We start from the raw sequence: 13,310 nt of genomic DNA, 5'->3' as shown, positions 1-13,310 counted from the left end.
AAACCATATCATTCAGAAACGGCCTTGCAACATAACTTTTCTCTTTTTAATGAATCCGTATTTATTGACATTTTATTGATTTCTTAAAGTAAGGTTTCCTGGATACTTTTTTGCCGATTTCATCCTTTTATGTTACAGACCACCAGGATATTTTTTTTCATGAAAGCGTAAATTGCAAATATGTAAATGAACTAAATAAATACATAAAGGCAACGAAGGCAGGCTGCATTTGGAAAATACCTTTTCCTTTACATTTCCATACCTGATAATTTCTGCATTTTGTGCAATATTTCACGCAACATGACAGCCGCTTCTGGAAATTTAGTGATAGTTTATCACTCATTTCTGTGTTGTTTCCGGGGGGGGGGGGGAACGGGACGTGTTTGCAACCCCATCAACTCAGAAAATTGCAGTGTTTTCAAATTTGGGGTGATATACTGGCACACATTTCTTTACTGATCAAAAAGCCATTGTTCTGTAACACAACAGATTACTGGCGGTGATGGGCAGTCCGTGAACTAGGGGAATTAGGATAGTCCCCATAATATTCCCTTGCTGCCTCCTTCCCAAAGCCCTGGAAGCTTCTTCCCGGCTTAGGGAGCGAGGTGCAATGCTCTGACATGCTCAGGTGTGCGACATCAGGATGTCATGCACGCAGTGTACAGTGGTACCTCGGGTTAAGAACTTTGCTTCAGGATGAGAACAGAAATCGTGCTCCGGCGGCGCGGCGGCAGCAGGAGGCCCCATTAGCTAAAGTGGTGCTTCAGGTTAAGAACAGTTTCAGGTTAAGTACGGACCTCCGGAACGAATTAAGTACTTAACCTGAGGTACCAGGTATATCGTGCCGCCGGAGCACGATTTTTGTTCTCATCCTGAAGGAAAGTTCTTAACCTGAAGCACTATTTCTGGGTTAGCAGAGTCTGTAACCTGAAGCGTATGTAACCTGAAGTGTATGTAACCTGAGGTACCACTGTACTTAACCCGAGGTACCACTGTAGAAGGGACAATAGGAATCAGGACAGAAATGCTAGCATTACCATCAGCAAAACTAACCCAATAAACTCCACATCAGAATGCAGCCACAGTGCACCTGTATTGGCCTACTGGGTGTTTAACAACCTCCCCCCCCCCCTGGTTTTTTCCAGCACTGAGCAAACAGGAAAAGCAAGAGTTTTATCATTTCCTGGAGGAGGCATTGCATATAGCAGCTCCCCAGCTCTGCAGGCCTGCCCTTTAAGAGCAAAGCGCTCGCTTCTTCACCGAATGTTCCCACACATTCTTACTGGGAACTAACACAAGAAAGATTTGCTTGAAGCTGTTCCCTTGAATCAGAATTGCCTGCAGTCAAACCTCCTCAGCTTTAATGTAGGGAAGCATTGCAAGTCCATTAAGACGAGAATTTGTAAAGAAGTGAATACCATTATATATATATATATATATATATATATATATATATATATATATAGATTTACCTGCTTAGGATAGTCAGGAAAAAACTTTAGTCCTACACAGATGTTCCTCTGCTGTTTTATGGCAGCATTTTATCAGGGTTTATTTTCTTGGCAGTCTTACCGGTAGCGCTACTGCCAAACATTTAGCTTTGTAGCTACAAACCGAGGTTTGTTTTGTTGATAAAACAAATAGCACTGATGTCCTCTTCCTTGTAATAGTTTGCTCTCTCTCTCTCTCTCTCTCTCTGTCTGTCTCACCGGTAATAACTGAAATGCCACTGTACACCTCTGAAATAGCTTGTTGTCAAGGTCAGGAAAGATGTTTACAGGTCGGTTGAATTCCCTAGCTCATGTACCTCAATGCTGTCTCTGAGACAGGAGGGTAACTGGAGCATGTAATCACATGTTCTCCCAGCTATTGCCCGAAGGCTTTATCTGGGGCCTAAAGTTAGGCTTTTTAAAGTCCACAGCTGACTTTCAAAGACTCGGCCACTCTTACAGATTCTGTACCTAAGTAGGCTTTAAAAAAAGCAACCTTTTATTTTCCCTCGCCTGCTGCAGTCTTTCAGACCAAAGTATGGAAATAAACAGTGCTCCCCCCCCTAAAAAAATGTTTAGGAGTACTCTGATTTTCCTACTCATATTGAAATACTGCTCTTCAATGAGGCCAAACTTAGATTCACAAAATGTTTAGGGATATGCGTACCCCTGCATCCCCCCAGAAAAAAAGCACTGGAAATAAATAAAATGCAACTCATTGGATAAGATTCTTAAGGGAGTGCAGACCAAGTGTGCTTTTTCTTCTTGTTAATTGTGCTTTTTATCAGTTGAGCTTATATATATATGATTGAACTAGTAGCTACAGTGAGTTTTAGAAAAAGTTTTTTTTTCAAAATAATTTTTGTGACTGTAGATATCTGTATCTCTTTATGGAACAATGTCCCATTAATTGCAATGAGAAATATTTACACACACTATTATGGACCCTCCAAGAATCCCTATTTTCCAGGGACAGTCCCTGGAAGCTGTCCTGGTTTCTGATTTGATCCCGGAGTATCTGACTTTTCCTTAGGAAAAGTATTGGTGGGTAGGAAATGTTAGAGGGTATGGAGTTATGTAACCCCTGAGCCTAGAAGATAAGTAATTATACACTGTTAGAAGACTTCTGAAGGCAGCCCTGTATGGTGAAGTTTCTTTTTAAAAACTTTAATGTTTTATTATGTTTTTATATATGTTGGAAGCTGCCCAGAGTGGCCAGGGCAACTCAGCCACATAGGCGGGGTATAAAAAATAAAGTTGTTGTTGTTGTTGAATAGGATGTCCCTATTTTCATTGGAGAAATATTGGAAGGTATGCTATTATACACATGCTTACTTGTCTCACTGAAATCCATGAGAAGTAGAAATGATTTGCTTTGACTGGTTCATGCCCATTTCATACCCTCCAACAATTCTCCAATGAAAATAGGGACATCCCATTCCATAATGATAATTTTACTATTTATTCCCCACACATCAAACTGGGTTGCCCCAGCCACTCTGGGCGGCTTCTAAACATATATAAAAACATAATAAAAGATTAAACATTAAAAAAGCCTTCCCAATATAGGATTGCCTTCAGATGGCTCGGGGGTGAGTTGGGATAATTCCATACCTTCCAACATTTCTCCGATGAAAATAGGGACATCCTAAGGAAAAGCAGGACATTCCAGGATGAAATCAGAAACTGGGACGGCTTCTCTAAATCAAGGGTGTCCCTGGAAAATAGGGACACTTGGAGGGTCTGCCATTTATGTATTTTAAGGCAAAACCCAGAAATTTACTGCACTTGCTTTGCTGTGGCTGAGAAACCTAGGATGTTTGCAAGAGGGTAAAATGATATCTTTCCTCTAACCCCATCACTGTGCCTTTGTATGAATGAGCAGGTGCTAGATATCTATCAGCCAGCAAAGGTTAGGTACTTTCTTCAGAAATCTGGGTCATGATAAACAGATAAGACTGGCAATGTGGTTTAGAGAGCCCTGTTTCCTGGTGACACGATGGCTGGGAATCAGATGCAGAGACGGCAAGGGCTGCTGAAGGTTCCATTAAGCTCGGAACAAGAAATGGTGGGATCCCGAGTGACAGCTTGTTGGAAAACAAAGTTCTTGTACGAGCCTTGCTGTAATGGTATCTTTATTGCGGTTGAGATCATTCCTTGGCTGCTTTGGACATTTCAGAGCCTTCAAAGGATTACAACAGGGAGAGGATTTGCATTGTAACGGCGTTGCTGTTGCAGAACAGCAATGATAAGTCTGAATTGTCTGTTCAGAATGAAGACTGCCATGTGTCCCCCATCTGACTCCTCCTCTCCACTTTTTTTACTGCACAGACAATGATAAATTAAAGAAGCTGTACTGCCTGTTGAATCAGGGGCAGTCCATTAGCAACACAGAGACCAGATCTGGCCCACAAAGCATTTTATCTGATTCCAAGTGGCTCTACCAAAATTTAATTAAGGTGTGGTTAAAGTTCACTCACACAGCAAAGAAAATGTTTCATAATGTGTGTGTGTGTGTGAGAGAGAGAGAGAGAGAGAGAGAGATACCATCCTGTAATGTTACCACCCTTCTTTTAAGTATTAAAATATAAAAAGGTAAAGGTACCCCTGACCATTACGTCCAGTCGTGGCCGACTCTGGGGTTGCGGTGCTCATCTCGCTTTGTTGGCCAAGGGAGCCGGCGTACAGCTTCCGGGTCATGTGGCCAGCATGACTAAGCCGCTTCTGGCGAACCAGAGCAGCGCACAGAAACGCTGTTTACCTTCCCACCGGAGCGGTACCTATTTATCTACTTGCACTTTGACATGCTTTCAAACTGCTAGGTTGGCAGGAGCTGGGACCGAGCAACGGGAGCTCACCCCATTGTGGGGATTCGAACCACTGACCTTCTGATCAGCAAGTCCTAGGCTCTGTGGTTTAACCCACAGCGCTTAATTACATTCTTCCTTCAAAGCGTTTGGAGGCAATGTACATAATTCTCTCACACCCTTCAATTTTAATCTCACACTAGCTGAATATGCAACATACATTAAAAGACATAATTTAAAGAACCCCAAGAACAGTAATTTAACCCTCACAGAACTGTGATTTCCAGTACCTTAACAAACCAAAATATCTTTGGGGGAAGCCATGTGCCTTAAATGAATGGTGTGTACGTCCTGCCCATGTCAAGTGAAGCTAGTTTAGATTGGTGACTGGCCTTAGAGCACCCAGTGTGGCTGATTGGGGATTTAAATGCTATTCTTCCCAGTCCTAGGCCAACAGTCTAGCCCAGGGGTTGAGGAAACTTTTTTGCCTAGGATGACAGCGATTACCAGGTACAGATGGGTAGCCGTGTTGGTCTGCCATAGTCGAAATAGAAAAATTCCTTCCTGTAGCACCTTAAAGACCAACTAAGTTAGTTCTTGGTATAAGCTTTCGTGTGCAAGCACACTTCTTCAGATACACTGAAGCGATTACCAGGGTTTCAGACAGGGGGAGTTCCCAGCCCTACCTGAAGATGCTGGGGATTAGATCTGGGACCTTCGGCATGCAAGGAGATGCTCCCCCACTAAACTACAGCTGATATTGTTAGAATTTCAACTATAGTTGAATATTGCTAAATAGAATGTTAGTTCAACAAATTCCATCTTCTGAAGTTATATTCCAACAGAATATTAAAACAGGATGAAACATCAACACGTTAAAAACATCCCTAAACAGGGCTGCCTTCAGATGTCTTCTAAAAGTCAGATAGTTACTTATTTCCTTGACATCTGATTGAATGGCGTTCCACAGGGCGGGTGCCACCACCAAGAAGGCCCTCTGCCTGGTTCCCTGTCACCTCACTTCTCGCAGTGAGGGAACCACCAGAAGGCCCTCAGAGTTGGACCTCAGTGTCCAGGCTGAACGATGGGGGTGGAGACACTTCTTCAGGTATACTGGGCCAAGGCCGTTTAGGGCTTTAAAGGTCAGCACCAACACTTTGAATTGTGCTCAGAAATGTACTGGGAGCCAATGCAAGTCTTTCAGGACCGGTGTTATATGGTCTCGGCAGCCACTCCCAGTGACCAGTCTAGCTGCCGCATTCTGGATTAGTTGTAGTTTCCGGATCACCTTCAAAGGTAGCCCCACGTAGAGTGGATTGAAGTAGTCCAAGCGGGAGATAACTAGAGCATGCACCACTCTGGCGAGACAGGAAGCACCAGGAGTCAGGAAAACGCCAATAATTGTATGTACAGTGGTACCTTGGGTTAAGAACTTTATTCTGGAGGTCTGTTCTTAACCTGAAACAACACTTTAGCTAATGGGGCCTCCTGCTGCCGCTGCGCCGCTGCTGCATGATTTCTGTTCTCATCCTGAAGCAAAGTTCTTAACCCGAGGTAATATTTCTGGGTTAGTGGAGTCTGTAACCTGAAGCATGTGTAACCTGAAGCATATGTAACCTGAGGTACTACTGTGTTTATGAAGAACAAAACAGCAGCTATGGCTTCCTACCCCAGGCAAGACTAAAGGCCAGTTCCCATTGAGCTCTGGAGGAAACAACCAGAGAGGGGAAGAGAAGTTTCTTTTACAGGCTAGGCAACACACAACACATGCACACACAACAACAACAACATAGGCCTGGTTTAAATAAAAACCAGCATATGGATCCACTCTTATTCATCTGGGCCTGACAGGGCAACTTACTGTCATCTGAGGTACAAGCAAACGTAGGTAACATAAATGCTCTGAGTTTGTAGCACAGGGTTTGAATCAGGAAGCTCGCGACTACCCTGGAGAAGTTGTGGTTTTAGCACAGAGTGGGTCGATGCCTTTAGCATGCTGGTGCTATGGAAACCGAGTTTCGCCACAGAGAAGAACTCGCGTACTAAACCACAGAGCGCTGCACACCCTCTTCCTTTTTTTATGCTGCCTCCCGAAGAAGAAAAACAGAAGTCGGCAAAGCGAAACCACAAATGAAGGAGGCCTTTGCAGCAATGCTATGCTAATGGCCTGATATAATGGGGGTCAGATAATGGGAAACTCTCACAATGGACACGGGGTTGCAACAGAGTGGACATATAATTTCAGTTCCTAAGAAAAGGGATGGCAGCCAGATGCCCTAGTGTGGAAGTTTAAATGCTTAAGGAAGATCGGAGCAACTTGTGAACCTCGAAGCCAAATACGGGCTGTCAGTCATGTACAGAAGGCGGCCGTGCCCCCATTTCGCCCCGCCCCTGTTCCACCCTGTTCCGCCTCCTTTTCCTGCCACTTCCACAGCGATGTACATGTGCTATGGTTGCTGCCTGTATTACATTTGAGAAAACTGCTTTGCGAAAATGTGTACATTAGGCAAAATTGCATGCAAAAATAAGTTAGGTAAAGGGACCCCTGACCATTAGGTCCAGTCGTGACCGACTATGGGGTTGCGGCGCTCATCTCGCTTTATTGGACGAGGGAGCCGCTGTTTATCCGCAGACAGCTTCCGGGTCATGTGGCCAGCATGACTAAGCCGCTTCTGGTGAAACCAGAGCAGCGCACGGAAACGCCGTTTACCTTCCCGCTGGAGTGGTACCTATTTATCTACTTGCACTTTGATGTGCTTTCAAACTGCTAGGTTGGCAGGAGCAGGGACCAAGCAACAGGAGCTCACCCCATCGTGGGGATTCGAACCGCTGACCTTCTGACTGGCAAGTCCTAGGCTTTGTGGTTTAACCCACAGCGCCACCCGTGTCCCCCCCCCCAAAAGTTATATTGAGATAATTTAACTCTGAAAAGCCGATGAATTTTCATGAGGACTTCTCTCTCTCTTTTTTGAAAATCGAAATCTGATGTGGAAATGTGGAAACTGAAACTAAGGTTGAAAAAAGTGAGAAGCTGAGAGAAACTAAAATGGACATTGTCCATCCCTAGGGCCAGGAGAGCTTTTCTGGGGTGGAGACTCCATAAAGTCCTGTCTCTGTTTATGTTCTGCCCGGTAGTCCCTCCTCCATAAGGACATCTGTGTGCAGCAAGGATTAAGACCTTCCCTGCAATTGCTCCAAGGCTGTGGATTCCTCAGCGTGGAACGACTTTCCCGATGAGGTTTACAACTGCTCTTGACTTGCAGTCTATCAAAAGAAGGCCCACAACTGCTGAGCAGACACTGCTGTTGATTGCAGTGTATCTTGTTAGCTTTGTTTCTTAAAACAATTATTTGCTTTTATTGGGTTGTGTTTTGTTTTTTTAAAAAAATGTTGCTTTTCTGTCCAAAGCCCCTTTTGAACTTCAGAGTGGAGGGCTTCAGAATGTTCTAATAAAATAAAGGGGTGATCTGACTGAGGGGTTGTGGCCATGGTTGTGGAGGTGTTGCGCTTCCAGATTTCAGGAGTGGGGATGTGTGTTTGAAGCATGAATGTCTTGTGAATGAGCACTGGGCAGCAGCTACAGTAGGTATATTGAATGTTATCTACTCTAGCAATAATCTTTTGCGCATGAATGAGAGCCAAGCATAAAAAAAATCTCATGATTGACAAACGTACAATGCTTTGTGCCAAATCACTGCTTACTCATCAAAAGAATTTAATGTGGTCATTTTCTTATTCTAATCTGAAAATATTGGTGTTGATCAATATTCCTGATTTCCATCTCTTTCCTTAATCTCAGTGAGGTGAGCTTCCTTCCCTCTCCCCCAGTTCTGCTAAAAGCACAAACATTCTTTTATATATTGCATGCATTATTATACAGATTATAATACATATATTATGGGATATACGTCCAGGTTTTCAAAAAGTATGCATGTAAGGCATTTTTGCTGAGGAAACATACTGCACCGGGTTTGACTCTTTTATATGCATCTTGCATATGATAAACCTTTTTGTATACAGTTTTGCATGTAATCAAACAGGCTTTTGTTTTAAAGATCATGCATCTCAGAGGCAAGTGTGCTCTTGATGTAGGAGAGGGTCTGATGTAAGCAAAGCTCGATTGGGTTGGAACGCCATGCAATGCCTAGCACATATCCAGCAGCCAAATTCTGAGTATAAACACGTTTATAAAAGGATTCCTCCTCTGTCCGTAGTTGCCAGGCGTGAAGCTCCATTCAGTGCTCTGGTTTGCCTTGGCTTCTTCTCAGCATTCCCTGCTCACATCCTGGACGTTTAGCATCGAAACACCTTGTGGTGTCTTTCGTTGGGTTTCTTCCCACTCCACAAACATATCCAAATCACTAGAGCTGGTTCTGTTTCCTTACAACTTCTGCAGACTGATTTAGAACAAGAAGGGTATATGAAGGATCCCATTATTCATTATTTTATATTATTTATTACTTATATCCTGCTTTTCCTCCAAAGAGCACAAGCTTGCTGTCAGGATGCTGACAGAGGCTCCCGGCTGGTTGCCCAGGAAAGTATAAAAACAAGGGAAGGTTTCTTACCATCCTTTTTTATTCAATATTTACAGAGAGAGGCTATAGAACCCTGTCTCTTGGATAATGGCATTGTCCTGAGTGAATCTCCGCCCCTGTCTCTCCCACTTCCTCATTCATCACTTCTATGGGTACTGCTACGTGCCTTTGTCTTTGCTCTCCTACTTTCAAGGCTCGCCGGGTTCTGGGAAGGATGGGGGGTCTGGAAGGCTTTCCTTTTTTTAATAATAATTTTTATTAAATTTACATTTTACCATAATCACAATCCTTTAAATAATCTCATCACCAAAAAACATTGCTCAAACTGAGCTTTGACTTCCTCCCACCCCACTCTCTGGCTTTCATAAATATTCACTTACATCTTAGCATTTCTATAACCACCTATTTACCTTCTTTCTATCTTAATAAAATTTACCTTGTTAATTGTAAACCAGTTCCCAATATTAACATTACAAAATATTTTAACTCAAACCCACAAACATTTTCAAATGTTTACAATGTTCTTTCATATATTGTATAAATTTACTCCAGTCCTTTTCAAACAGTTCATCGTGCTGATTTCGGATCTTCCCTGTCAGCTTTGCCAATTCTGCATATTCCATCATTTTGATCTGCCATTCTTCCAATGTTGGAAGTTCTTGCTGCTTCCATTTCTGGGCCAAGAGTGTCCTTGCTGCCATTGTAGCATACATGAACAGATTTTTATCTTTTTTAGGAATTTCATCTCCAATTATGCCTAACAAAAACGCCTCTGGTTTTTTATTAAAGGTGTATTTAAAAAACCTTTTTCAATTCATTATATATCATGTCCCAATGTTGGGTTGAAATAAACGGCAGACGAATGGCAAGTGTCATATGGGAGGCATTTGCCGAGCATGTCTCGGGAAGTCCCTTTTATTGAATATTACAGCATTGCCACATATGTGCTTGTTGCTGATTGGTTAACACAAATACAATGCAAGGGCATTAATCATCAATAGATTAAAGGTTGGGAAAGGGAACACATGGTTGGACAGGTATGAAAACCTCCTTATTAAACTATTACTAGTGATTGATATTGCTGGACAGGTCCTTATTAAACTATTACTAGTGATTGATATTGCAACACTTAAAGGAGCATAACAATCGCATTCCGTAGATGTGGTCAACCATGCATTAAGAACAGGTCAGGGTACGATGTTTCATGAACTCAATGTGAACTGAACATTCTAGGGTGGATGAGGAAGGAATGCTTCAGCTTCATGTGCAGAAGCAGAACTTCCCATCAAATAGGCTTTAACCTTTATACACATCCACCACATATGGAAGAAATTCCTCTCCTTCTCCTTACATTTGGGGGTCTGGAAGGCTTTCTAATGACACCGTGTCCATCAGCTGTCACCCTGCTTCCTCCTTCCCCCTCCCCCTCCTCTCCTATTATTTCCCAACTTTCCCCCTCCTCTGCCTCGGAGCTGTGACCTCCCTCAAACCACTGTTGTAAGTCTATATTGTCTTCCTCTTTCTCCTCCCTGGAAAGGTCAGGGTGGGGAGGCGGTCTCCACCATTCCTCCTCTGCCCAGTCCTTGACACTAGCACACGTCCCTCTCTGTTTGACCCCCCCCACTCCATGACCCTGTGAGGTAGGTTAGGCTGAGAGATAGGGTCCAGGGTAACCCAGTGAGCTTCAGAAGGATGACTGAATATTTGAACCTGGATCTCCCCAACCCTAGTTCAATCAATACAGCACCATCTCCCTCCACCTTTTCTTTTAAAAATATCATATGCAGTTGTGTGTGGAAGCTGACTTATAATAATAAATAATAATAAACTTTATACCCCTCCCTTCCTGGCCAGAGCTGGGCTCAGGGCAGCTAACACCAATAAAATCACAGTAAAAAACATAATAGGGGAAAAGGAAAAAAAGGGGGGAAATTAAATACAGGTTAAAATGCAATTTAAAATGCAGCCTCATTTTAAAAGTAGCCGATAAATCAAGACCATAAGGGGAGGGAAACATAAGGGTCAGACTGAGTCCAAACCAAAGGCCAGGTGGAACAGCTCTGTCTTGCTGGCCCTGCAGAAAGAAGTCAAGTCCCGCAGGGCCCTAGTCACTTGTGGCAGAGCGTTCCACCAAGTCGGGGCCAGTACTGAAAAGACCCTGGCCCTAGTTGAGACAAATCTAATCACTTTGCAACCTGGGACCTCCAAAATGTTGTCATTTGTGGACCTTAAGGTCCGCCGCTAAAGGTGGCCAATACCCCACCAACTTCTGGATGGCCACAGCCAACCCCTTGCCATCCTATTTACAACCAGTCAGAGGGTGGCTCTGCTTGTCACTGGCTTTGCCTGTACCATCTCCCCATCTCCCAGGCATATACCCGACGGGCACTAATCACTCCTAGTGATCATGAAAAACTGGTGCTAATTTAAGAAGGTAGCCAAGATGTGAGCTGCTGCAAAGAAGGTGCCCCACACCAAGATGATCAACAAAGTTCTCCGCAACTAGTGCCCCTACAAGCAGCTGCCTGCAGATTCAATGAATCAGTCCAGTTTTCCTCCTGCAGACGAGACACACTTGTCTGCTTGCCATATGGGGAGTTAATTTCTCAGCCTCTCCCCAATAGCACATTGCTGGTGGTGTTTCTGCAGCGGTCTGTGCTGAAGCAGCAACCAGCAAACTGACCTCAAAGTGTTTGAACACATAACAGAAAGCAAGAATATTCTCTTTTTTTAAAAAAATGCAACGTTTACTAGAAGGTTTTAGGCTGTGTTCATATACACACACTTGCCTGAGTATATGCTTCATTGTGCCTCTCTGACAATACTGAGCTGGGGGGAACCTAGGTTCCTATGACATTTGATTAGTGTACATATCATCTTCACTTATCCTCCTTGTTTTTCCAGTCACGACACTCCGCATTGCCCTCATGGGAGAAACCAAGTAAGACTAGGAATGTGGCTTTAAAAATCCAGATGAGCACCACTGATGAACACAGATAAAAAAATTGCATGGTGATAATATAACATTGGTGACTCTGGATTGTGGAAGTGCTGCCATTCCTTTACCAGTAGTACTTGTGAAGAAATAATAATGTAACCTTCTGTGGACAGGAACAGCCTAGGTTTTGTTGCCTATGCTCTGGTACCCTCTAAGTTAGGTTACTGCAATGCTGTTTCTGAAGGTGGTTCAGAAATGGTAGCAGGTGCACAATCCACAACCAGATTGTTGACCTATGCAAAAGGATCTGAACGTACATCACCAATTCTGACAAAGCTGCAGTGGCTTCTAAATGGTTTCCTGGCCCAGTTCAAGGTGCTGGTTTTCACCTATAAAGGCTTCTGTGACTCAAGACCCCAAGACCTCAAGGACTACCTCTCCCCACATGAACCAACCCCAACCCTGCGCTCATCACCCAAGGCCCTTCTCCATGTTCTCAGAGAGCAGGTCTTCTCAGTGGTGGCCCCTTGCTTGTAGAATGCTCTTCCCAGGAAGTCATCCCTGACTCCATCAATACCTGTCTCCAGGTGCCAGGCAAAAATGTTCCTTTTCTGCTAGGCCTTTGGCCTTCAATTATCTGTGGCTTCCTTCGTGGGTAAAGTGGGTTAATCCTTCTTTTTTAGATATAAATATGGATGAGTTTTAGCTTTTACTCTCTTTTAGTTTTATATTGCTTTTAATTTGTATGCTGCTTTTTGTAAGTTGCTCTGACTTACTTTTTGTAAAATAACTAAATAAAAAAGTGACTACCAAGCTGAATTAATAATAATATGAATAGAAAGGAATAGATCATAGATATACAATCTATGCCCTATGGTTTTTAACATCCTCTGTTCGAAAAAGGACTTCTCTTCATTTGACTATGGAATGGATATTTACTGCATACAGTTTGGTAGTGTTATGGTGCCATCTACAGATTTTTTTCTAAACTTTCTGTGCATTACAGTACTGCTATACAGAGTATAATTGCTACTTCTTGGTACAGCTTTATTATGTATACAGCTAAAAACAACAACAAAAAACCAACAACAGAGGACGCCTTTCTATCATGAAACTCTTTGGTTAGCTTAACCCCTATGTTGCCTTCTGTACAAATGTTTGTCTGGGACAGGAAATAATGTTATTTGGATAGTCCCCCCCCCCCCCGATGTATTGCCTAAACTCCCTCTTTTGGACAAGAGTGGGATATTTTGCTTTATGTGCATAAAAGTAAAGGTAAAGGTACCCCTGCCCGTACGGGCCAGTCGTGTCCGACTCTAGGGTTGTGCGTCCATCTCACTTAAGAGGCTGGGGGCCAGCGCTGTCCGGAGACACTTCCGGGTCACGTGGCCAGCGTGACGAAGCTGCTCTGGTGAACCAGCACCAGCACAGCACACGGAAACGCTGTTTACCTTCCCGCTATAAAGCAGCACCTATTTATCTACTTGCACTTAGGGGTGCTTTCGAACTGCTAGGTGGGCAGGAGCTGGGACCGAAA

General features: G+C 43.4%; 1 protein-coding gene across 4 annotated transcripts in view; it reads left to right on the top strand.

Moving 5' to 3' along the window:
• Window positions 1-13,310, top strand: part of PTPRC (protein tyrosine phosphatase receptor type C) — a 79,127-nt gene that overhangs the window by 27,126 nt on the left and 38,691 nt on the right. The window lies entirely within an intron of this gene.

Source organism: Podarcis pityusensis, assembly GCF_964106645.2.
Source record: "Podarcis pityusensis genome assembly, chromosome: 6".
Lineage (NCBI taxonomy): Eukaryota > Metazoa > Chordata > Lepidosauria > Squamata > Lacertidae > Podarcis > Podarcis pityusensis.
Note: the sequence above shows the minus strand (reverse complement) of the source record. Positions and strands in the feature narration are given on the sequence as shown.